The sequence below is a fragment of the Erithacus rubecula genome (assembly GCF_903797595.1).
Source record: "Erithacus rubecula genome assembly, chromosome: 3".
In the NCBI taxonomy this organism is placed as follows: domain Eukaryota; kingdom Metazoa; phylum Chordata; class Aves; order Passeriformes; family Muscicapidae; genus Erithacus; species Erithacus rubecula.
Genome location: NC_136689.1, coordinates 91,107,997 through 91,132,436, shown reverse-complemented (window position 1 = coordinate 91,132,436; position 24,440 = coordinate 91,107,997). Strand labels below are relative to the sequence as shown.

The 24,440-nt window shown below is 41.4% G+C and overlaps 1 long non-coding RNA gene across 2 annotated transcripts; it reads left to right on the top strand.

Moving 5' to 3' along the window:
- The first annotated feature begins 291 nt into the window (after positions 1–291).
- Positions 292–2,759, top strand: LOC306800095. 2 transcript variants are annotated; one of them, XR_013773757.1, is made up of 3 exons: positions 292–610; positions 1,884–1,993; positions 2,376–2,759. It is a non-coding gene; the product is annotated as an uncharacterized lncRNA (long non-coding RNA). The 2 variants fall into 2 exon arrangements; XR_013773758.1 differs by lacking the exon at positions 292–610 and adding an exon at positions 1,543–1,735.
- Positions 2,760–24,440: the final 21,681 nt, after the last annotated feature.

Genomic DNA, 24,440 nt, shown 5'->3' with positions numbered 1-24,440 from the left:
GTATTCTCACTCCCTCTCTTTCTCTATCACTTTCTTTCTTTCCTTTTCTCTCCCCCCAGGCCGTTTTTTGGGGTTTTTTTGTTTTGTTTTGTTCGGGGTTTTTTTTTTTTTTTTTTTTTGCTATTCCTTGTGATGTTATCAGAATGTCTTTCAAATAACTAGAGCAGAGTTTTGGAAAGGGGGTATATATTCTCTCAGCAGACACATTCAGCATTTTGAACTCTAGGATCATAAACAATGGACATGAGTATATTTTAAAATGAAACTTGGAGTAATTTATCTTAATTTAAAACTGACTATTCCTGCTCCAGCTCTTTTTTCTTTTCTCTTGGAATACTATGCATATAAATCCTCAGACAATCTCCTGATAATTCATATTAATACACTTGGGAAATAGTTTGGATTCAAAACAAATGTTCTTACAAATGCAGTTATCTCATCCTCCTCATTTCCTAGATCTTCAAATCCAGCTGGTTTAACTGTTAAACACCAGGAAGCAGTAATGGTTTTTCCCTGCAATGCTTTGAGCAGCTGTCTGGACCTAGAGAGGAGAGTTGTCTTCCTGGATCCACCTGAACTCCACCAAAGGGACCCACAGCAGTGCCTGCAGGTATGGGAAGAGCAGGAATGGCAGGAGTTACAGCAGGGATTCACAGGGCACTTGGAGTTTGCTTATCTTGTGGGATTATTCCTTTCAGTAGCCCCAGGCAGATGCATAGTAGTAGCAGAGGATTCAGGTAGTGAGCAGTTAGGGAGCCTAAACCCATGCTGCAGCAAGACTGACCTCCTAGAAGAGCAATTTTCAGTTTCCTTGACTAGCACCTTTCTTGTTTCCCTGGTGGTTTTTTTTCCTGTTTGTCTTCACTTGGGAGGAAAATAATGCAGAATATGTTTCTCCTTGCTAAGACAACTTGTGGTGCACCAGACAAGCTGACCACACAGCTGCAATTGCTGACCAGGATATCTGTTTTATCCTGAACCTACAGAGGAGTCTGGAAAACATAGTTCTGCTGTTATTTCTTTTCCTTTTCCTTTCACACCCTGCACTGTTCTGTCCATAATAAACCCAGAAATCACATGCTCTGAAACAGTGCAACAACGAGGTGTGCACACGATCTCATTCTGTATAAATCCTTTTACTTGAAAATTAAACTTTAATTGAAAAATAGGTCTCTGAAGAAATCCCCAGCCAGTGTCTGCCCAATTACAGCAATGTAGCTGTTACAATGGAAAGCTGTTAATGTTAGCTGCAGTCCATGTGGTATGTGGAATATGTTTCAGATTTAACATCAGCATTCAAGGCCATGACTATGTTTTGATGCTCCAAGCAGGAGATTTTATGCATTTAACATCAATTTTATGCATTATAGATCTTGCTGTACCTGAGCAAGGAAGTAACCATATGATTCTGTGTTATTCATTCTGAATTAACTGTGAACAAAATATTTGCATCAACTATTCATACAGTGACTGCTTTTGTTATGTGTCTCTAGGAAGCAACTAAGTGACTCGGTGTCTTATTTGATTGGCTTTTAAGCAAAAGGCTTTGCAGGTACTGTAAGCCACGGAAAGAAAGCTCTTGGTCTGGTAGCTGCATTGACTCCCTGACAAAACCCTACATTACTGCTCACATCAGAGTGGTGGAGGCAGCTTCATCTGTGATCTCTTGTTTGTCTCTTGAGCGAAATGAAGCTAACATGCTGAGAGCTGTCTTCGGCTAGTCACACTTTGGCATGTATGTGTGGGTTGTTTTTGTGGTCATAAAATTTTGAGTGGTGTAGAGCAGCGAGTGTGTTAGAATGATACCTGATAACAATGCTGCATCTTTACGATGTGTCAGGCACTGTCTGATAAATCCTCTTGCTTTCCTTTCTCTTCCTCAGGATGTTTTAACTTCCAGAGGAAACACTGATTTTTAATGTAGAGGTGGGGGTGCAACCACTCAGCATATGCCAGGAGCAATGTCATACCCCGAATTAAAGCAATCCATAAGGTAAGCAGGGGTTGTAGCAACATGGGAGCTTTTCAAAACAACCGTAGGCACCTTTTTTACATTTTGCTATTTCCAGGCCAGTTGGAAATTTAAAAAAAAAAAAAAAATTAAATTTCATCATCAGCACCTGGACGTTCATGGCACTTCCCACCCTCACCCCCCCTGAAATTCTGTATGATTTTAATATGCATATTTAGAGAGCTCCATCACTGCAGCTCCAAAGTAGCTATTTCAATATTGATGTTGTTTTACACAGTCAGTTGTAACTTATAGTCCAAAGGAAAAGGTTTAGGGCAAGATATAAAAACAGGATGCAACTGAGTGATTTAGGAGGAAGAAGGGAGGAACTTCCAGGAAATGGCTTTGCTTTGCTCCTTTGTAGGAGTAAAGGAAGGCAAAGACTGAGTCCAAAGGTGAAGATCAGAGCAGCAGAAATATGAGTGGGTAGGAAAGTAGGCACATTTTTGATCAGAAGGGTTGTGAAAACATTGTCCACAATTAGTTTGGGGACACAAAGATTGTTTTTCAAAGCCGCCCATTCTGTGAAGAAAACCAGTTGCCACAGTGTGCAGGCGACCTGCTAGATGGATGAATGGAAAACAACTCAATGATGGTGATGCAGGATCACAGCAATAACCTTGCTCCCTGCTATGGGTAGAAGAACATGTTCAGGAGCAATCACAGGTTAGGAATAAGTAAATTGGGCTATCCCTCAGCTCTGCTGTTTATTTCTGGGAAATTCATCAGTTTCTCATTCTTTCCTATTCACAACAAACAAGGACATGAAAGAAAAACGCTGCCTGAGCCTTTTCAGTAAGATGAGTATCATAGACAAAGAGCCAGCATGGGAGTCACCTTAGACACAATCCCCCAACCTCTTTTTTTGTATGCTTAGAGGTGTTTTGGTGTAATGTCTCCTTCTGTTGATTCATTATTCTAGAGGATTGGCAGGAATACTTTGTTGGGAGGGAAGTGACAAAGAAAACTGGTATATTTTCTTTTCCAAAGTACTTGCAAAAGGGTGCTTTCTTAATGTTGAGGTGTATGCTCTTAGAACTTTGGCATTTTAGATATACAAGAGCAGAACAGGTCCTTTTCATTGGGAGGGAGGTCCTGATTGCTCAGGAAGTGCAAAGGCTGCTTCTTCCACACCATGTCTGCAGTGCTCTCAGAACATCAGAAGTGGAGCTGTGTGTGTCTGGAGTTTTCCAGCCATCCACATATGCACTTAGATGCTGCTGACTTGTCTCTCATCTTCTCCCTCCATATTCCTGCCAAGCGGAAATGTCTTGCAGTTGTCTCATCCACGGATCAGCCCATGCTGTAGGTTTCCAGCACAAAGCAATCTGTGACAGGCTGTGCGGTGCCATCCCTGCAGGCAGCCTGACTTCACATTAAATGCAATTCTTTCCATAATTCTTGTTGCTTATTAACGCGTTGGAGGCCTGATCCTGATTCCTTTGAAGGCAGTGACACAGCTCCCACTGAACATAGCGGGAGGTGAAGGGCAGCCTTTGCTGCTTGACAAAAACAAAACGTTATGGTACTGGAGTTGCTTGAGAAGCATAAATACGACAGTCCAAAAAAGCGGCATTTTCTTCTTCTCCCTAATTTTCTTTTTTTAAAGCTATACCTCCTAATTATGGCATAATTTTAAAAAACCTACGGAGCTGTTCTCTCCTAGGCCTGCATTTTGCAAGCCTGGCATGTGGCCCCCAAGCACCTACAGCTGGGCAGGTGGTGCCTCCGTGGTCAATGTCTTTGTGTGGAGCTTGGCTGAGAACCACAACTCCCACCTCCTCTGGTGCCACCACAAGAGTGGTGCACCTCTGCTCTTGCTCCTCAGCATCCCCAGCCCTCCTTTACACCCCTTGGGGCTGCTTTTTTGGGGGGCAGCCTGCCTGGTTTTGCAATCACTTCCTGCAAGAGAACGGGGGCTGTAACTCGAGTGAGCGCACAGCCCCGAAAGCTGCTTGCCTGCCACCACCTCACCTATCGAGCTAAATTTCCCATTACAACTTGAATTTAAATATTCTAATAAATTTGTTTTAGAAACTCTTACAGCTCCCTTGTGCCATTTGCAGGGAAACACTCTCTGGGTTTTTTTCTGGGAGATGGAGATTTCTTTGTGCTTGGGGTGACTGATTGAATTTTACCTGCGCTAAATTATATTTGCACATTCTAGTAATTGCAAAGGGCCACACAGAGAAACAAAGCATTGACTGCCGTTGTACTGGGATTTCCCAGATGTATAATTTCAAATTGATATGAAAAAAACCCTTGCAATGCATTAATAATAGCAGAAAATGTAACTCGGTTGGCCAACAGTGAACAGAGGCTTTTTTTTCTGAGCTGCAAAACAAGCTATAGACCTCAGGTGACTAGCATTTATTGTTAAAATGGGTTTTCTATTGCATTCCTTCTGAAATATGAAATAAAGATTTATACTGAACAACTTTGTTGTATGTAACAGATCTGGATCATACCTGGGAAGCAGTGTGGGTTTCCTTTTTTTTTTTTTTTTAACTGAAAGCAAAAGGCTTTTGTCTAATTTAAAGGCACTTTTTGGTTATTCAGTCTTCTGGCAGGTCACCTGTCCTTTTTCCACAGATCAATATTATCCGTTGGTTGGAATTATGACATTGAAAAAGAAATGTTTGGCAAAAAGCACATCCTTTTCAAGTCATGTCAGAGTGAACCAAGAATGAGAGGGAGTGATACTCAATGAAGATACCAGTGGGGGTTCTTATATATTTATTAATAAAGCACAAAGATTAGCTTTTTAAAGGTGTAGGCTTTTAAAAAGTGTTGGTTTTCCCAATCTCCACAAAATCAAAGGAGGCCAAAAGCCCTGATAGATATTTAATATTAATAATATCAATAGCAATAATAATGATAATAATAATAATAATAATAATAAATCTAATTTTTCTATAATGGAGTGTTAGATGCATACAGCTCTGCCTGACTAACTGTAAAGTGGTCTCTCATGGGCCTGGAGCATACATGTATGTTGAGAATAAATAATTCACTGAAATTTTGCCAGGGGAAGAATGTGCTGTGTTGGACAGAAATGGACACAAAAATTTTGAGTATATCAGCCTGAACAGGACTTCAATGCCTGGCCAAGCAGAGGTGGTACTTCCTAAAGGAAGAGTTCACTGGCCAAGCTCAGCCTTGGGATATCACTGTTTTGGAGATGGATTTGCACCCTGGTGTGGCCAGTCTCTGTCCTCCATGGAGCACACTGTGGGCAGCTGCTGAACATCTTTATGGGCATTCCTGGAGCACACTGCCAGCCTGCATCCCATCACCGCATCCCTCCCTGGAGTTTACAAAGCCAGCACTGCAGCCTGGCTGGTGGGTGCTTTCCAGGACCTGTCTGAAAGGCTGCTCCAAGGGGTGTTACCACTCCTGCCTGCTGCAGACTTGCCAAGGTGGCCTCTGCTGGGCAGCAGGCTCAGGGGCTGATTGCTGCTGCTGCACCAGTGCAGCCAGGACCGAGCTGGATCTCTGCTTCTCAAGAAGGGATCTCTGCTTCTCTGTTTCCTTGACCTGTGTTGTATTTTTCCTAGCACAATACTACCAGAAGCAATAACAAAACTCTATTATCACCCCCATTTTTAATACTGTGAGCAATTTTAACTGGAAACCACCTCCTTGTCTGTGCCTTATAAGCACTTCTGCCTTTCTACTCAAACACTGGGAGTACACAGCTCAACTATTGCTGCCTTCATGCTTTTGCAAATTTTAATGCATTATTAATAATTTTGTAACATATTTCTTCAAGCTCTTTAGCAGAAAATGTTATTTCAGGGCTGCCTCTGATAAGAGTCTTAGTCACCATGTGCACTATTTCCAAGCTACCACACAACCTGAGCTTTTAATTTGTTCCCCCTGTTCAAACACAGGAAGGACCTTCTGAGAATAATATTCCTCATTATCTGATTGCTTTTGTGAATCGTTTCCTGCGTTTCTAGGTATGCTTATCATCATATCATAGTCAGTACAGATGGGAGACCTATTAACTAATCTAGTGCACACTTCCCTCTTACCCTCACAATGAGACATCATTTAATTTCTGGAACATATTCCCGTCCAGATAAATCCATATTTGTGCTTTGGGAAAAAAAAACCAAAAAAACCCACAAAAACAAAAAACCAAAACAAAAAAAACCTAATGCCAGGAAAAAAAAAAAAACAAACAAACAAAAAAACCAAAACAAACAAAAAAAAACAACCCCAAAAACACAACAAAAAACCACCAAAAAAAAACCCCCACCAAATATTAATCCCTACCAAAAGAGATGTTTCCATAATTGCTGAAGAAAGCAATTTGTCACTTGTCTCAGGTCCCCTCTCCCTATCCACAAATGCCTTTGCAAAAGCAGGGTCCAGGAAGGTGACCAGGGTGGACTAAGAGGGTCTTGCTCCCTCTCTTGCCTTTGCTGTAGGGTGCAGGAGGAAAAAGATCCAATTAGCTGAAAATTGCTATCAGGTAGATGATCTTTACTGTGGGCCCAGAAGCTGCCAGATGATGGTGTAAGGGGATGCTGAGAGGTACTTGCAAAAGGATCTGAGAAGAAAAGGAGATTGACAATTTTTGACTGAAAATGTGTTTGTTGAAAAATAGTGAGCTGACAAAATTGAAATACTTCAGAATAACATTTCAACTTCTTCAGAATGTCCTGAGTTTTCATAAAAAATGTGAAATAGAAAATGCCTATATAATTTTCTGCAAGTGTTAACATTTTTTTCAATTGACAAATCAATTTTTTCTCTCAATTTTATAATTGGATCCTATTTTATTTCCACCAAAATTCTGAAGAGGTAAAAACAGAAAAAGTGTGTGGGAGGAAACGATGCTGGCACTTTTTTTCCTTCTTTTTTTTTAATACATTCTTTCTGGAAAAAAAAAAAAAAAAGATAAAAAAGATGGGGAGTATAATTATTGCCTCATTCTCTCCCCCAGGAAAAAGAAAAAAAAAAAAGCTTTGTACCTTTATATTTCAAAATGTTGTGTTCAGACACTGCATAAAGATGCTCAGGCAGGACTAAATTCTTTTGTTTCTTTTAAATACCATGTATTCATGCACATATTGGTATGTATTATATGTAATCTAATAAGTATATGCAGTCCTTAATTATGGCAGAGACAAATTGCCTTGTGAATGGTTGTTCATACCCTATCTTCTGTTGAACAGGAGTGAAGAGGATGTTGTCTGCCCTCCTCAGAAAGTGAGGGGGGGGCAGAAATGCCCAGGGCCCTGGGGCTGCTTGCAGGGCACTCAGTGGGGCTGGGGGGAGAGCCCACCTCTGTGAGCCCACCTTCTGGGAGTGGCCAGTCTCAGAACAGCAGAAAAGATAATTTTGTGGTGTTGGGGTGAAATTTATGTCATCCAGGCAGTTACCAGGGTGAGAATCCATCTCTGTCTGTAATGTGTGTGAGCTGAGGCAGAGTCAAAGGGTAGTGGGATGGCTTGGTTGAGATGGCAGCACTTTTGCTACACTGGTTGCTGTTGCTTGGTAAGGAAGCAAAAAAGGATTAAAAAATTTGTACTGGTGAAGTCTCAGTGCTTCATGAGAGAGGATTCCTTCTTAGGGCCAATGCTGCAAAATCTTTGAGTCATTACAGGGAGAAAAAAAGCCTGTTATTTTTAAGGTGTATTTTTCTTTCTGGAAGCTTCAGAGTTCCGTATTTCAGACAAATGAACCATTTTTAACAACCTGGATCATGAGCCTGCAAATGCTATACATGGTGGCCACAGAGCTGGTGAAAGGAAAGGGTGCTGGGCTGTCACTGTGTTCCTCCAGCTCTAAGCATTTTGTCACATGCAGTCTGCTCCAGGGTATCAATTTCTGTAGTCAGGGGACAAAGGGGAGCTGTCAGTCTCAGGTAACTGGCTTTGCTATATCCTAAAGGGTAGTGCCCATTTCATTCTGTTTTTTCTGCAGCTCAAAATCCCACCTGCAGACCTTTGCCCGTTCTCTGCTGACATCCCTGGAGAGGAGCAGCCCTTGTGCTGTTTCCCTTGTGGTGTGCAGAGCCCATTTCCACACACCCCATGCCCACGGTGCCAGCCTGCTGTTGGCAGCTGGGTCACAGACCAGCCAAGGGCAGGGTGACCCCATGGAGCACTGTCAGGGCAGTGGGAGAGGGTGGCCCTGGCAGGAGCACCCCAGGATGGGGCAGTGGGTGGCTGCCAGCTCCAGCAGTGCCATGGCATGGTGGGGACTTGTGGAGTAGCTTGGTAAAAAGCAGAGGGGTGGATGGAGGCAGGCAGTGCTCCAAGGGGAGGGAGGGAAATCTCCCGTTAGCCAAGAAATTTTTTGTTGTGAAATAGCATTTCCCTCTCTCAGCCAGATGCAGAGAATAAAAAATATGATATTTGTGAAATGATATTCATCTCTGGTGATGGCTTCTTCCAGGTCAGGGAAAAACCTGGGTATTGCAAGGATAAGGGGAGGACAAGGGGGAAAGAGAAGGGAAAACAGTGCCAATGGTGAGGTTCAGCCTGCAAATCTCTGTGGCTGGCAGTGACTACTGCAGCAACAGCTACAGTGAGAATACATTGCACTTTTTTGTAGACTTTTCAGTTTTTTCATTACCAGCAAGTTGGTAATGGCATGCAGAATCAGATTCTGCTTCCTTTCACACTCCAGACACTCATGTTTTGACCACAGGGCCATAAAATTATCAAAGGAAAATATTATTGGCTGTAACCACCTCAGTAGTATTTTTACAACTCCTGATTGACCACAAATCTATATTTAATAAGAAAAACAAAGCAAACACACACCCCATTTACTTCAGCTAGTGCTACACACTTAACTGGGGAAACACATTCATTTTATAGGGAGGCAGGAACTGCAGACTGTGCCTAGGAAAATACGCTTATTATATCCATGACTGGAAAAAATATAAATTTTCCTTTTTAGGTATTTTCATAAGTTGTCTCAAGCTTTATCAGCTCAGCTGGCCTCCTGATAAATTATTGCAAATATTGTACTCTCCATACTCATTGTAGTGGCACATTAGAGAGGCATTTTTATGTTTTGAGTACCTTACACAACATAATTCAGAAATTAAGTCTTGACTGGCTTAAAAATCACCTCTTCAGGGATTTGGATTCCTGAGGAAGCATAACACAGCCTGAAAGAGTCTTGTCTTCTCCTCTCAGGTTTCAAGATGGGGAGGTCCTTCTTTTCATGCTTTTAGAGAGCTGTTAAGGAAAACCGAGATAGCTTTGAACATTGAGGAAAACACTTGCAGCCACTGAGAAGATACTCTGAGGTAGAGCAGGGGCTTATGGCTTCTGTCAGGACTTTCAAAAGGAAATATGCTCCCTGCAGAACTACCCTGGGCCTGGATGCTGATCTGCATTTGGTTCCCACTCAATCCTGCAGGCACTTGGGTTTATAGAGGGTGCAGCCTTGACGACCTCAAGGTGTCAAGAGCAGGAGTGTCTGTGGGGGTGTTTTGCTGTGAGCTCTGGGGTCTCTCTGGGTCTGGGTGCAGGAAAGCTCCCTGCTGCTAGCATTCCCCCTGATGGCATGCCTGCCATCCCTCCTCCTTGCTCCTGCCTGCACCAAGCACAGCAGGGAGGGCTCCTGCTGCTCCTGGCTGGATGGGAGCAGAGCATACAGGGTGGTGCCAGAGCAGGAGGGCATTTCCACCATGGCTGGTGATCAGAGGAGGTGGGCACAGCTTGCTGCAGTGAGCAGGTGTGTGCAGGACACTGCATGGAAAGGGCTGTCCTCAGCCACAGCTAAGGCTGTGCACCCAGCAGGTTTCCTGGAGTGTCTCAATTGGGATGAATGACTCAAAGCATGCTGTGATTCTTGCCTGATGCAGAGATCTGTGGACTGGAAACTACTCTGAACACCCTGGAGAAGTTATAGCAACTGTCTGTCACACCACACACACAGGGGAGGCTGTGCCAGCACAGGGCTAAGTTCATTCAGGTCACATCTATGGCTAGGAAACGTTGACAAGTTAACAGATAGCACCTTGAAATTATTTTTGCTGTCAATACACCTAAAATTATAGAAGCCTCACATGGCAGCTGGCAGGAGGTGGCCATTGGCTCCCTAGTTGTCCAGAATTTGCTTCTGCCCAGGCAAGAATATATGTCCACTGAAAAGGATGCCACTCCATCATCTCTCAGTGCTAGGTCAGCACCTCGATGATAGTATGGAATCCAGTGTCTTGGACAGGTGGGTGTCTCCACGGGCATGCAGGAGCCTTATTCCTAACACCTCATTTACTCATTAGCACCTTGCCTACCCTGGATGGATTTCAGGAATCCAAACCACCTTCCAGTAAAAGAAAAGTTGCATGATAGAAAAAAAAAAACAACTCAGCAGTAGATGAAACCTATACATCTACTTAGAAGGTAAGCAGGGCTCTGGCATACCAGACCCTGCAGAGAGGATCAGGTTTTCTCTGGGAATGAGTCTACCAGTAGCCACTTTGGTATCACAACCTCTCTTCTATTGCTACAGGTCTGTGTCCAGGTGAGTGGTGCTGCTAAGGATGTAGGTACATTCATACCTTCACAGATCCAGAGCCCCTGGGCTGCCTGATAACTCTCCCTCCAGCTGGGATAGGCATCAGCAAGATGAGTGTGACAGTACAGCACTGGAACCAGTAAAGGAGCCCATGCTGGGATTTGTCATACCCTGGCCATCCCAGATAATTGCTGCTGGGCTCACATCCTCTGCTGATGATGTTCTCATGGACAATCCAACCCTTTGGTCTCCATTTGCCTGCTTCTGTTACTGCCTCTCCTTGTCCTGTGCCTCCTTTTCCTCCCAGTAGATGATCTGCTGGTCTGATGGGTCCCTCTAAAGCAGGTCACTTCTGGCTCTTGTGGGATGATGTTTCTGCCACAGTTATGCCAGAGTATTTCTCTGCAGAGTCAGAAGGCCCAGCTAAAGGAGTGGAAAATCATATTGCTGTTTTCTGCCTGCATGCAGGGAAAATGAAATCTCTCTCATTTTTCATTCTGTAGCACAGCAGAGCCAAAAAGTTGCTACTTTTATCTAAAGCTATGCACATAACTGACTTTTCAGTTGGCTCGCTGCATTGCAATATTGGAGGGAAAAAGTCTTCTTGGTCTGAAGAAACTTTTTTTTTTCTCAGGCAAATTGAAAAAAAACTGAAAAAATTAATTTGTGGCCAAGTGAAACATTTCATTTGACTTAAAATAAATGTTTTCTTCACTATAAAATGAGAACTCACAACTATTTCTTTTTATGAAGGGGACCAAAATTTTTCTGTTTTGGATAGAATAAAAATTTTCCAGTAAAATATACTCCATGATTAACTTTTATCTATGGAATATGCTTCAATCCTTACTCTCTTCCTTGGTTTTGGGACTTTGGTATGACAGAAGCTCAGTGAAGACTCCAACAGGAGGAATGCAGCTCCCTCCTGAATCAGGAACCAAAGATGAGAAATGCACATAAACTTCCCTCCCCCTGGATATCTCCTTGTGTGCCTTTGAACAATTTAACTCTGTGAGTAAAATCACCTTGTAAAGTGTTAGGGGAGTGTATGACAGAAACAAAATTAAAGGCACATGTTTATGAACAGCTTCTGGTCCTTTCTCAGTTTATGTGCTGAAAATATTTTTGTGTTCTGTTTCATGACTTGGACAGTGTTAAAAGCACTGAAGCACTTTTATTCACACATCATCAACTTGTAGGAAGAAAATAAAAAATAACAGTGCCAGCAACTTTGATACCATATATGTGGCAAATATTGTGATGCAATTAAAAAAGTTCTGTAAACTATGTCTTGCTGGACCTTGCAATTAACCACCTAGACCAGCCCAGCACTTCCTATTGCTGAAAATCAGAATATCTGAATAACTGAGGCCTCTGAATGTGTCCTTTGAAGAGAAAGTGTTGTGCCCTCTGATGATAATTTAACTCTGCCCAGCATTAAAGATCATCTGCACTTAGGACCTCTTAAAACAATATTTTCATGTTTTGTCATTTCATAAAGGCCAAAGGAGCTCAGCTGCTGCAACTTTTTCTAAGGTATGTTACTGTGATATACTATGCCATAAATGCTAAATACAAATGTGTAGATATGTCTGCTATGAGGAAAGGCTGAGAGAGTGGATTGTTCAGCCTGGAGAAGAGAAGACTCTGGGGAGAGTATTCCAGTACCTAAAGGGGACCTTCAAGAAGGATGGGATTTTTTCCAAAGGCAGTAATGATAGGACAAGAGGGACTGGATTTAAGCTAGATGAGGGCAGGTTTAGATTAGATATTAGGAAGAAATTCTGGACTATGAGAGTGGTGAGTGAGGGACTGGAACAGATTGCCAGGAGAATTGGTGGATGCTAAATCCCTGGGAATATTCAAGGCCAGGCTGGACAGGACTCTGATAAACCTGATCTAGTTGAAGATGTTCTTGCCCATGACAGGCAATTTCGACTAGGTCACCTTCTTACTCAAGGTCTCTTCCAACTCGAAGCACTCTATTATTCTTTTTGAATATAAAGGTCTTCCTCATGGTGAGACCCACAAATGATCTTATAGTTAAGTCTGGTTTTCCACTGGAATCTTGTTTCTCTTCTTTAGCTGCATGTGCAGCCCTGCAAGAGATTTTCCTTGTGCCAGCCTCCTGGGCACCAAACCACACAGTGGGCTCAGGACACACCTATTGCACATGGACATGGGCTGCAGTCCCTGTGCCAGCTCCCTTTGACACCACCTGCACTGCATCTCTGTGAGATCAATAAAATGGAAATGTCATCTCTTCATCACCACGAAGGCGAGGCTGGTATTAAGTTTCAGCAGTCGATGTTTGCAGCGACAGAAATTGATACACGTTCCTTGTGTTATTGCAAGGCTCGAAGCTGTTTGCAGCTGTGTCTTTATCAGAAATTCTTGCCTCTCTGCCTCTGTCAAAGGCTTCTAAATTACTTTATATTTGTAGCTTTTGAGCAGCTGGATCTCTCTGCTCATATCCTTTAATTTGCTGAAATGTAGCAACAGCATTGTGGCCGAGGTAGCATGTTTGGAAAACTGTTTTACTTATGAAGGTGTAGCCTACTCTGACCAGTTCTGAAAAGAAGACAGGACTAAGCATTCACTGACCAGAAAGCAAGGTAAGGGCAGCTTCATTCTCTCCCTAAATCTTCATCCTGCTGTGCAGTCCCATTCCTCTCTGCACAAGTTCCCACATGTCTACTTGAAAAGCATCCATCACCAGTCTGGGGACAGCAGCAGCACCAGGAGCCTCAGGTGCCCAGCTCATCAGCTGTAACCTCAAGCAGCTATGAGAGGAAGAGAATCCTTGTCAGTAGCTTGTTCACAAACCACCAGCTGAAACAGATTCACACAAATCTTTTGTCAAACAAGTTGGAATAACAAATGCACTTATAAAACACAGCAAAGAATTCATTAACGGAAAAAGAGGCTAAATTAGCTGAATAAATAATTCACCACAAATTCCTCAATTCTGTTTCACACCAAACATTTACATTAAACTTCTAATTCTTCAACATGCTGGAGGATTAAAGCCAATTGAAATCTGTGTCTATTAATGAAAGTAATAGTCCAAACCTTATCACTGTGGGAAGACTTGCAGCTAGGTCTCATACAATTATGGTTTTTCACCATTCATACCCCAGAAGGCTACTTCAACACATGCTTAAGTGAAGAGCACATTTATCTATTTTATCTCTTCTGATGTCTCTGTAAGGAGCTGTAGCTGTTGTTCATATGCTTAAGAAGGGACTTAATTTGTATTTCAGGATAAATGGAAATACCACAAAATTCTGAAGGAGTTTTTCCAATCACAAAACCCTCACAAATTGAAGGCAGAGGACCACTTTATCAAAGCCTTAAGTAACAAAATATTACAGTCTTTGGGGACACAGTGCATAGCCAGCAGCCTCCTTAAACCCTGCCTTGAATAGAGATGTATTTAGAGGATGGTCAGGTGGAAAGCACAGGATAACCAAATGATGTGGTGGTGCTGCCCTGTCTGTGGAGTGGAGCTCCTCAGCAGGTGCTCAGGTGCTAGAAAAGCTCTCACAGCCTGTGGCTGTTGACTCTCCATGGCCTCTGTGTTTCATGAGGAGCAGTGCCCTGGCTGAGCAGTGACATTTCTGATCATTGGGGTCTGTGCCACCATCACAACATTGGCTCAGCACCCTCAACACAGCTCCATGAAACCAGTGAGAGCACAGTCCTTCGAGATCACTGTCCCAGTCACAGAAACAGCAACAGAAAGTGCAGTCAATGAACTGGGATTTCATCAGCAGGATTTAACCTCTGGCATTGTCTGCAATAGCCTACATCACACTGTGACCCCTCATTATGTCTTGGATACAGAGGCCTTGGCCAAAACAGCCATTTCTGGTCAGGGATTTGCTAATCACCAAAGATGAGTTTGGTTTTGCCATTACAGAATTCCCAGTGTGTATGTATCTTCTCTTTGTCTCTGCCACTCAGAGCAGTCTCCATTTCTTGTTAATTTACAAACAGTGCAATGAAATCAAATGAGACTCCCATAGGGCTTTCTTTTTATTGTAAACATGGTAATGCTCAGTGAAAACACTGAGGTATATCAGCTACTAAACCCAGCAGGAAAAATAATAGTTTTGGAGAGGTGGTGGCAAGTAAAATACCACATTTTTTGAAAGTAGCATCTTAAATACTTAGTTATTTTTTAAGCATCCTACATGTTCATTTTTCCCCAAGAAGGATTTTATGACCATATCAAGAGGGAAATCTCAGGTAAACTTGTCTGTGCACAATATATACAAATGTAATTCTTCCCTATTTTGTGGGAAAAATTAAAAAAACTCAAATAGATGGTAGTTGAGACCTTGTTCCATCTTTTGGACATGTGAAATACTACTCTGAGTGTCTCTTTTGGGCAGTCCAGATAAAATGATAGGATTAAAATGTGCTTAAACACTCTGCAAAGTTCTGCCCCATGCCATCATCAGATGGAACAGCAAATTCAATTTTTTGTTTTCGAAACTGGAAAAAAAAATCTTTTAAAATATCTGGAACTGGGTGACTGTTTCCTGCTTTAAAAAAGTAAAAAAAAAAAAAAAAAAAAAAAAAGGGAATTAATTACACCGAATGCATAAATCCCGATAGAAATAATTTCTGTTTCTAGACATGGGACATTGCTCTTTATTATTTTTATGATGTTGCAGAACTACTGAGGTTATAACATACATTAAAAGTAGGCGCCAAGCTATCTCAAATTAAAGGGTTGGCTGTGCCCATGTCTGTGATGAGTCAGGATCAATTGCTGTGTGTACCTGGTGCCTGTGTACCTGAGAGGGTACAGTGGATCTCTTCTCACTCCATGAAGCAGAAGCATATTTTTTTTGTAAAGTGGAGCAATGTGGCAGCAACACAATTGTTCTGCTGGGTGAATCCTTAAACAAAGTGAGATAGAGAGAACTGATAGACTATATTTAAAGTCTATAAAAAGTTAACAGCCTCTTCTCAATAATTATGTATCTATAAAAAATAAAGATGATACAGGGCCAAAACTTAATGGCATTTATGTTAATGTGATACTGAGCACTCAGAGGAGGTAGATATCTGCAAAAGTGGGTCACATATAGCTTAGAAGCTTTATATTGTATATTCTATTCAGCATGTGTCTGTTCAAATAAGTTTTTTGTGTGTAAAGTGAGCAAGTCACCTCTAGTATTGCACTGCTTCTGTGCATGCTGCCTTTGTTTCTGTGAAAGCAAGGAGGACTGAAAAACCCCAATTTGGTGATACTAATTTATTTTTATATTCAAGTGAGGACACATCTCCTGGTTCCATGTCCTTTTATTTGCCTTTGTTCACATAAAGTCCCATTGCCTACCCAGGGTGAGAGCAAATGAAAGTGAGGACATAATTCCAGATTATACCAGTTCATTGTTTCTTTGAACTGGTTTTACAGCAGGCTGGCTTCACTGTGTTGCCCTGCCTTGCTGTTACTGTGGGTGAAAAGATCCATAGCTCTGTGACTGAAGGAGTAAAAAGTAATTTCTGCAGAGGCCAGAGTGAAGAGGTATTGTGAGATGAGGGAAACATACAAAGACCTTTGGGAATCCAGAGAAATATATTCCCCTCTATTTTGCTAACTGTAAACTCTGGTCCTAATTTCCTTTCCGCTTTTATGGAAAATTCAAAGTTATATCAGGCATTAAAATGACAAATTGGCTGATTTTTTCTGTTGTTATAAATATGGAGCACTATTTGCTTGTCAGGCAGCTTCATAATTAGCAGCGGTCTATGTGGTATCAAGGCAAGAGATCATCAGATCAAGTTTCATGTTTATTCCACAGCCAGCATCTTCCCTATTGCTAATGAAAGTGTCTCCCAGGGACTGGCATATCTGAGCCTGGCAGCTATGTAGCATCACTCTTTGAGCTTCACTTCCATCCCAACCCTCATTCTCACTTGGTTTTTGATCATATCCTGTGCTTATAAATGTATCCTTTTATTAAATATATTTTCAATAGTGCTTTTTGAGGCAATGCAAAACAATATGTTTTCTGGTAATTTTTAGTTCCTGGTAAGTCTAAGTGTGTTTTTGTAGGGTGTGTTTGCACTGTCCTGAAGCGTGGTCAGGCTTGTTCTTTTGTGTGGAGAGGGCATGTATCTTCATAAAGACAGAAAAAGCCTTCAGATTCCTGGTAGCTCACAGTGTGCCTTCTGTTCCTTGCCAAATCTTGAAGATTTTAGTTGGGGAAAGCAAAATGTCTCTGAAAAGACACGATTTAATGAGGAAAAGAATTGCAAATAGTGCAAAGATGGAAATGGGATTCTTTAAGAGATCCATGCTTTCATTCACTAAAATTTCCCTTTGGAAAATTTCTTCTTACCTTTTCCCAGTCCAGCCTTCATATTGTTGTTGTGACTATTTCTGCATGATGTGAAGAAGCTGATGGTTCAGTATAAGCAATAAGATCACAGGACTTTTGATACTGGAGTGCTGGATCAGTTGTCATGTCATGACATACATATTCATAACCTAGCAGGCCTTGTAGTCGATTTATGCATAAGGGACTGATAAGAAAAAAATTGATTTATGATGATCTCAAAAACATGGTCTCCCAAGATGTATTCTGCAGCTTTGAGACCTACAGTTTAGGCTCTATTAATTTTACAGTGCTGTCTGGAATTATCCATCTGTTTAAAGGTTAACTGTCTTTACACTTTTGAAATGGGTAGTTCTGTTTTGGTTCTTGCTTTGTTCATGCCACTGATTTATAAATTATTAAATCTATCACTGCACAAAAAGTCTGAAATTGGTTGCCAGATTACAACATCTACTTATTTCAAACTTTCTTTAACAACTTTCTGATATTATCTTAAATACTCCCAGTTGAATGCTGGGAGGAGAGGAAATGTTGAACCCTATGGTATGTGTTGCACAATCAATTTCATGCAAGAAAACATCATTATTACACAAATATTGCCCAGAGGAACAAAAAGCCTTCAACACAGCACTGTACCAGACAAACTCTAGCACGTGGTCTCACAATGAGAAAGGCAATAGGGTCACCTGGCTGAGAAAGAGCTACACACGAGACTCATAGAGTTTGATCTTTCATTTATTGAATGAAGCAATCAGGTGATAATGTTTGGGCTTTTTTTTTTTTTTTTTTTTTTAATGTTGGTGTTTTTCTGTTAGGGAAAGTGAGCTGGTTACTCTTTTGGAAAGCTGTTGTTGGAGAGAAATTGGGAAGAAGTGGGATGGTGATGTGCTGGAGGGGGTCCCAAGCCCATGTGCCTCCCAGCAGGCACTCAGCATCCCTTGCTGGAGACTGACTTAGTCTGGAGTGAACAGCAGTCTGGCAAAGGACTGGGGGCCATGGTTCCACTCACACAGCCTATTACTGCATGACAGCAGGCTGGCTTTATGATGCTTGCTGACAGTCATTAATCCATGGGTGACAATCACAAAGTTCTCATCTCTTGTACAGAGCTCCCTTCTGCCAAGGCTCTTCAGCAGCTGGGCAGTTGTTTTATTTTTGCATGTGAACATTTGAAAAGACAATCTAAGAACATACAACTAGCAGAGAAAAGTGTCTGAATTTCCACAGAATTGTCTTTTGTGTTGCATTTGCATGCCCACCTATGGGTCTCTGTGCTGCAGCTGCCTGTTGTTGGTGCTATCTGAGCACGTTGATACACTGTGAAAGGCACCTAACATCATCTTGGTAACTGCTGGGCAGTGACAATTTTACTGAAGTTGCAATGTCTTGTCTTGCATTTGTGTATATTTGCTTGTACAAAATCTTGCAGATATATCAGAGATTTTTTTCTGCAGAGCTAAGCGTTAAAAAAATCATGCTATTAATTTTCTAAGTTGATTTTGGACTCATAATTAACTTTGGCTACAGTGTACAAGCTCCAGCAGAAACCTCCTTTCTCAAAGCACAGGAGATCTATCCTTACATTCCCTGCTGCTTTTGAACAGATTCTAACCCAGGAGAACCATTTTGCTTGTCTTTCTTGCTGGATCAGCAAAAGCAGAAATATCGCCTGTTCAGTTCTCCTGTATACAGAATGAGTAGCTCAGCTTTAGCATAGCTCTGTGAGAAGACTATTCCACAGAAAAAAACCCTGCCTTGCAGTATTATTCCATCCCAGAGCTTGAGAAGAACTGCATGAGCATTCATCATCTGGTGATAGTCAACCATGGGTGAAGAAGTTTGTTACACAGACTGATAAATGCTGAGCAGCTACTGTTTCCAGGAAGTAAGGTTCAGAGGTTCATACACTTAATATTCAGATATTTGGCATTTGCATGTGTAAAACTGGAGAAATGTCCAAAAGAATACTGAATAAATACCTTATGATCAAGTCCATTAACTTCAATGGAGAGGTCAGCTCTAGAACTATTAGAAAATAGCATTTTGCCCATATACAATTTGTTATTCTTTCACTTAAAATTGAAAATGGACAGGCTTTTTTCAAAGATGTTCTATTGTTAAACTAAATTATTTTAGTTTGTGTTGGAAATTGAAGTTCTCGGGTTTGAAGTTCTTGCCTTCACAATGTAAAGTTGAAAATTTCTACATAAAAAGACACTTTATGTGAAATAAATTATTTAAATGAACTCCTAATTTTCCAGTGAAAGCCCAATTATGTTGGAAAATTTTTAACCATTTTCTCAAGAGTAGAATCCTCAAGAGAAATGAAATGTAGCTGGTATATTCTCACAGAATCATAAAACCTATCCAAAGTTAGAGGATGCCTCAAGTGTTCACTTAATTTACTTCTCATAGTATACAATGTTACAGGCAGAAAAAAGGTAATGGTTCAAATGATAGTAATGAAGAGTTTAAATTATTATTATCAATTTATTTTAAGCAAGCGTTGATTTCCAAACCATTGGCAAATAGTTGTTTCAGTGTAACTCTTAATGTGTGAGTTTTACCTGGATCAGCTCAGTGATCTTTTGTTCATTTGTTTTGCTTTGTTTTTGTTGCTCTTTCTTTTATCTTGTGCTCAGAGATTCCAGTTAGGAGCAAAACATGTAGGGATACAGGACTTAGCAAGAAGCTTCACAGTGAAGGGCATGTCATCTGAAGAATCCCATCTCAAAAGCCTCCCTAGACATCACACTTCTTCACAAAAGACTTCCTATGCATGCTTAAATATGCTTTTGTCAGTGAACCACATGTTCTTTTTGAAGGGGGGCAACATTTGTAATTTCAGTTTTACCAAAGTTTGCACACCACAGGTTGAGCTTGCCAATGTGTGTCGTCCATGAATGTAAAACATCAGTCTACAAATTACCAATCTCTTCCTGAAGTGCTATGGTCTGTGAGCAGACAGGGTTTTGCTTTTTAAACAAGAGGCAAGTAAGTGAGATGCTGTTGTAGCAGATAATTGCTAAAACCAAACCTCATGGCTGTGATTGCAGGAGCTGTTGTGATAAATACAGGTAAAAAATTGCAAGTCTGAAAATAAACATGCATTTATTCAAGAGCTTTCCATGGCCACAATGTAATTGAAAGGGATGCTGAGATCTCATTACTGCTGAAAAGGTCTCCTCACTATGTGGAAAGGTGGATATAAAGCAATAGAGGAGAGCTGAACATTGCAAACATTGACCTGCTTCCTTTGACTCTTGATTAGTCTGGGGATGAGAAAGATCTGCACACCCATCTGGCAATCTCTTGCAAATATTGATTCTAGGGAGCAATGCCATCCTGCCAGCTTGCAACACTGCCTTCCTTTGTTCCTGCCAGACTGTGGCACTACAGATAATGCCTGCCCTGCACAGGAAAAGTTTCATTATTCATTTAAGGAGTTTCAAATACTTTAGGCACAGCTCATTTGCCCAAACCAAGGTATCTAGGACCATCTGAGACACTCTGGGCATCCTTCTGTTCCCTCAGTTGCCAGGTCTGCTGTTGGCTGGGTCTCCCACAGGTCCCTTGTCATATCCCCCAATTACCACGTGGATATTTAGGAAATCTTTAACTGCACAAGCTACTTTTGTCCAGGCAACTAAATTATACCTCTTGTGTTTTGGTGTCTGAGAGCACAGCTACCACGCAATCAGAGAGCCATGGGCAGTCAGACACTTGCCTGACACTTGTCTCCAAGAAATTTAGAAGCATTGTGGGAAAACTTATTGCAGTATCATCTTGGTGGAAGCATCTCAGAATCTAAGGGAATTCAGGACAAGTGGTCCTCATGCCAGTGGTAAATTCTCGAGGCATTCCTTTAACGATTTTGGAAGCTGCAGTGTTTTGCAGAATATTTGATCCTTCAGAAATGAGCTTGCTCTTGACAGGTCCCACTAAAAGAGCAGAACACTGAAAACAAAAGCTGAGGGAAAGGAATCAGCTTTCCTAGCAGGGAGGACAGTGCTGTGAGCACTGCTGGAAGACTGCAGGAGGATACAGGGCTGGAAATGTGTGTGCGTGTTCAGTAAAGTGCAAGGCTTTGCCTGACATTCCCATGCTCCTCCTGAAGGTCTATCGAGCTCTCAGACCAACACCCTACCCTGCAACCTGTGAAAAGTGCAGAGTTAAAGTGTTAAAGTTTGCAAGTGAGAGGTGGGATTAGAAACCAACAACCACTCTGAGCCCAGACCAGCTGCTGGTGAGTACAGAGAGAAAGGGACACTTTAATGTCAACAAACATGCCAAAGCTATTTCTCCTGTGTCTAGAGTCCACAAAGTGCTTATGAAAGAGCACAGGCTCTAGGCATCCTCTAAGGAGGATAGGTTGTACTTATGGTGTGGTTCTCCCTGGGCTGCCATTGGACTGCCCCTGGGGATGGATGGCTGGAAAAGAAATCATGACAGAGCGAGTGGCATTAGCCTTGAAATAATTCCTTATGACTTGTATCCTTTCCTGCTTTCACATAATGCCTGTGAAGCATGCACACCAATAACAATTTCATTTGTCTGGGAAGCACTTGGAATTACAGCTGCAAGCATCAGCAAACAGCACTTGGGACCGTGAGCTGTTTCCCCTCTGCCTCAGGTGTCTGGCTGAAGTCTTGCTGTTCCTTTATGTGCCTGCCCATGGAGGGGCTGGGCAGTGGCAGGTCACCTCAGGTGCTTGCTGCTGCCCTGAATTTGGGCACAGCAGCTGTGATGGCACCAGTTACCCACCATCAGTGGGCAGCCTGAGCGTGGCCCCCAGCACTTGTGACACAAGCCAGCCTGCTGCTCCTGTTACCTCTGCCCTTGGGTTGCTTGCACAGCATTTTGAGTCCAGATGCACGTCAGCAGTGCTCTGATAATAGCTGGGAACAAACAGGCACAGGCTCAGCTGAAGTCTTCTTCTATTGCTCTTGCAGTTACTTTACACAGAAGTCTTAATAGATGATGTAATAAAGCTGATGGCTAAAATACTTTTGATTTAGGACAAATAGAAATTAGGAGAAACAGAAAACATGGAATTTCCCCACTGAAGCAGCTGACAGCCAACTTGTTATTATATATTTGCTAACAATAGTGGTAGGGGTAGTGACCTCTCAGGATATTTTTCCAATCCTTCCACCTTGCCCCTGCTCCTACTCCCTCTTTGTGTTCAAAAAATGTTTTCCTGCTGGATGCTGGTTCAAAACCTCTCAGAACTTGCTGGGCATGTTTTTTTGTTAAGTGCCAGGTGGTGAAATAAAAAAAGACAAGCACAGCGAGACTTTTTGTTACTGTGATTAATTTTCACATTCTTACAACTCCTGATCCTGGCTGCATCCTGATGTGGAAGATTCAGCATTTAAATAGCATTCAGGGGTTACTATTGATCAGGGGGCTGGGGGGAGTGCATTTATTCCTCCTGGATTACTACTTCTCCTGCTATGTAATTATTTGTTTCCACTTGTAGTGGTTTTTGTTATTTAGTGTTTAAAAGTAGTTTAATTAATCTCTTCTGTTGTTGTTGTTTTGAAAATGTGACAGACACTCATGAGATAGATAACGGATTGATAAAGAACACTTGAGGGGACCCTGGAGTGCTCATCATTTGCTAGGTAGGGTATGTTAAACATAATACTGGTAAGATCAAGCCCTCCAGGACAAAAAATGAAAGAGGCATTTAATTGGAACACTTAGCAATCACAAAACCAAGACAGAGGTTAAATTGTTTTGAGCAAGAGAAATTAATACATTAAAGGTTACATTTCCAACTGTGAGGCTGCAGAGCCAGGCTCTTATGCAGTGTCAGAATTACATAAGGCAGAAGAAATGGCTCTGAAATGATTGTGGAATCATTAACAAAAGCCAAGGCAGAGTAAGACATTTCCCAGCAGGAGGGTGTGAAGAAGAATAAAGACATGGAGAGAGCTCATTAAGAATGAATTGCAGACCATAAACATTTGAAACCACTAAGTGTGGAGTTCTATCTGTTATCTAATGACTCAGAAATTATAAAACTAGCAATGACTTTCAGAAAAGGAGTTGACTTTGCAGGAGGTTGTTTGCCATTGTGAAAAAAAGGTAATTTTTTTTTCTAGTTGGGGGAAAAAAATAAAAATCCTTCATCTTTGTAAATCAGCACAATTTAAGCAACTTCAGCTATACCCCAGAGAGATTTTCTTCTGTATAATTACACATTGTCTCAGATTTAGTAACAAGGATGTTGAAATGGAGGAACTGCATAGAGGATGAAGGAAGAGACAAGTGGTTAGTTTCTTACTGTCTGACTGCAAATGATTAACCTCTTCATCTTTGAAAAGATCTAGCAAGTGCTGAGAACTCCCTAATTAGTAGGAATTTAATTTTCCTCATTTTGATTAAGGTCTAGACCAGTCTTTTCCTGATAAACAAATGATAGTCAAAGAAACAAGGCTGAATTAAATACGCTGACCAAACTCTGTTTGGTTTATATGATGCAGCCTCAGCAGATCTACACATAACACAGAAGGTGGCAGATATCTGGCACAAGAAGCTAATATTTTATTTAAAAAATAACATAAGACCCAACCATTGCACCAAGCTACTTAGGCATTCCTCTAGTCTTCCCAAATGGAAGTGTTTCCAGTGGGTTGGATTTAAACTGAAGAGGTTTCCAAACTAAGCATCCTATGGGATGAGTTGAGGGAGGAATGGGCAAAGAAGCAAACAAGCAGGTTTAAAGAGTTGCATGAAAGAAATCCCCAGGGGGAAAAGAAGTTGGAGGTTTGGGGAGAACTGTAAAGAAAATGACCACTACAGGTTGCTAACAAGTTATGGAAAAGCTGCAAAACCACATCAGCTTTGTCTACCCTAAATGCTTCTGGATTTTAGTTCTCTGCTGATATGAAAATCTTGCACTGTCCTAAACAAAACATTTCACTATCTTTAATTCTCTGTTTAAGATTTGGTCTACTCTGAAATAAAAGGTACCTTGCAGGAAAATTTATTACCTTAGCTGTTAAGATTCAAGAAAACGGCACCAAATTACTCCTTTATTTAAAAAAATAAAAAGGAAAAAAAGGAAAAAAAAAAAAGAAAAAAGAAAAATTGCTGAGGAACACACATTCATCCACAAATTCATCATAAATTCATGAGTGTCATGGTTTACCTATATTTGCATTTTCAGGCAAATAAAACTGGCAAGGCAGAGTGCTATCTATCCCATTCTGGTGTGAAAATGGAGAATGACAGCCTCTGGGAGAAGGCAGGCAGCAAGGTGGGATGAGCGTAGAAAGGTCAATGGCAGAATTAGCTAGGCACAAAAACTTCCCATTTCAGGTGGGTGCAGAGCTGGTTAAATGCATGCAAGGTCCATTTAATGGTTTCAGCATATAAAATTGGCTGCTACTTTCTGACCAGCATTTATTTTGATGGTTGAATGTCTTGTGGTTCCAATTAAAAGCAGTTAGATGCCTAAGCTGGAGACGATGGCTGTAAAAATATCTCTCCTTTGTTGGCTTTAACTTGTATTTTAGAAATACTCACATCTAAACAGGAATAAGAGCTACACATAATTTAGTTGAGCTGAA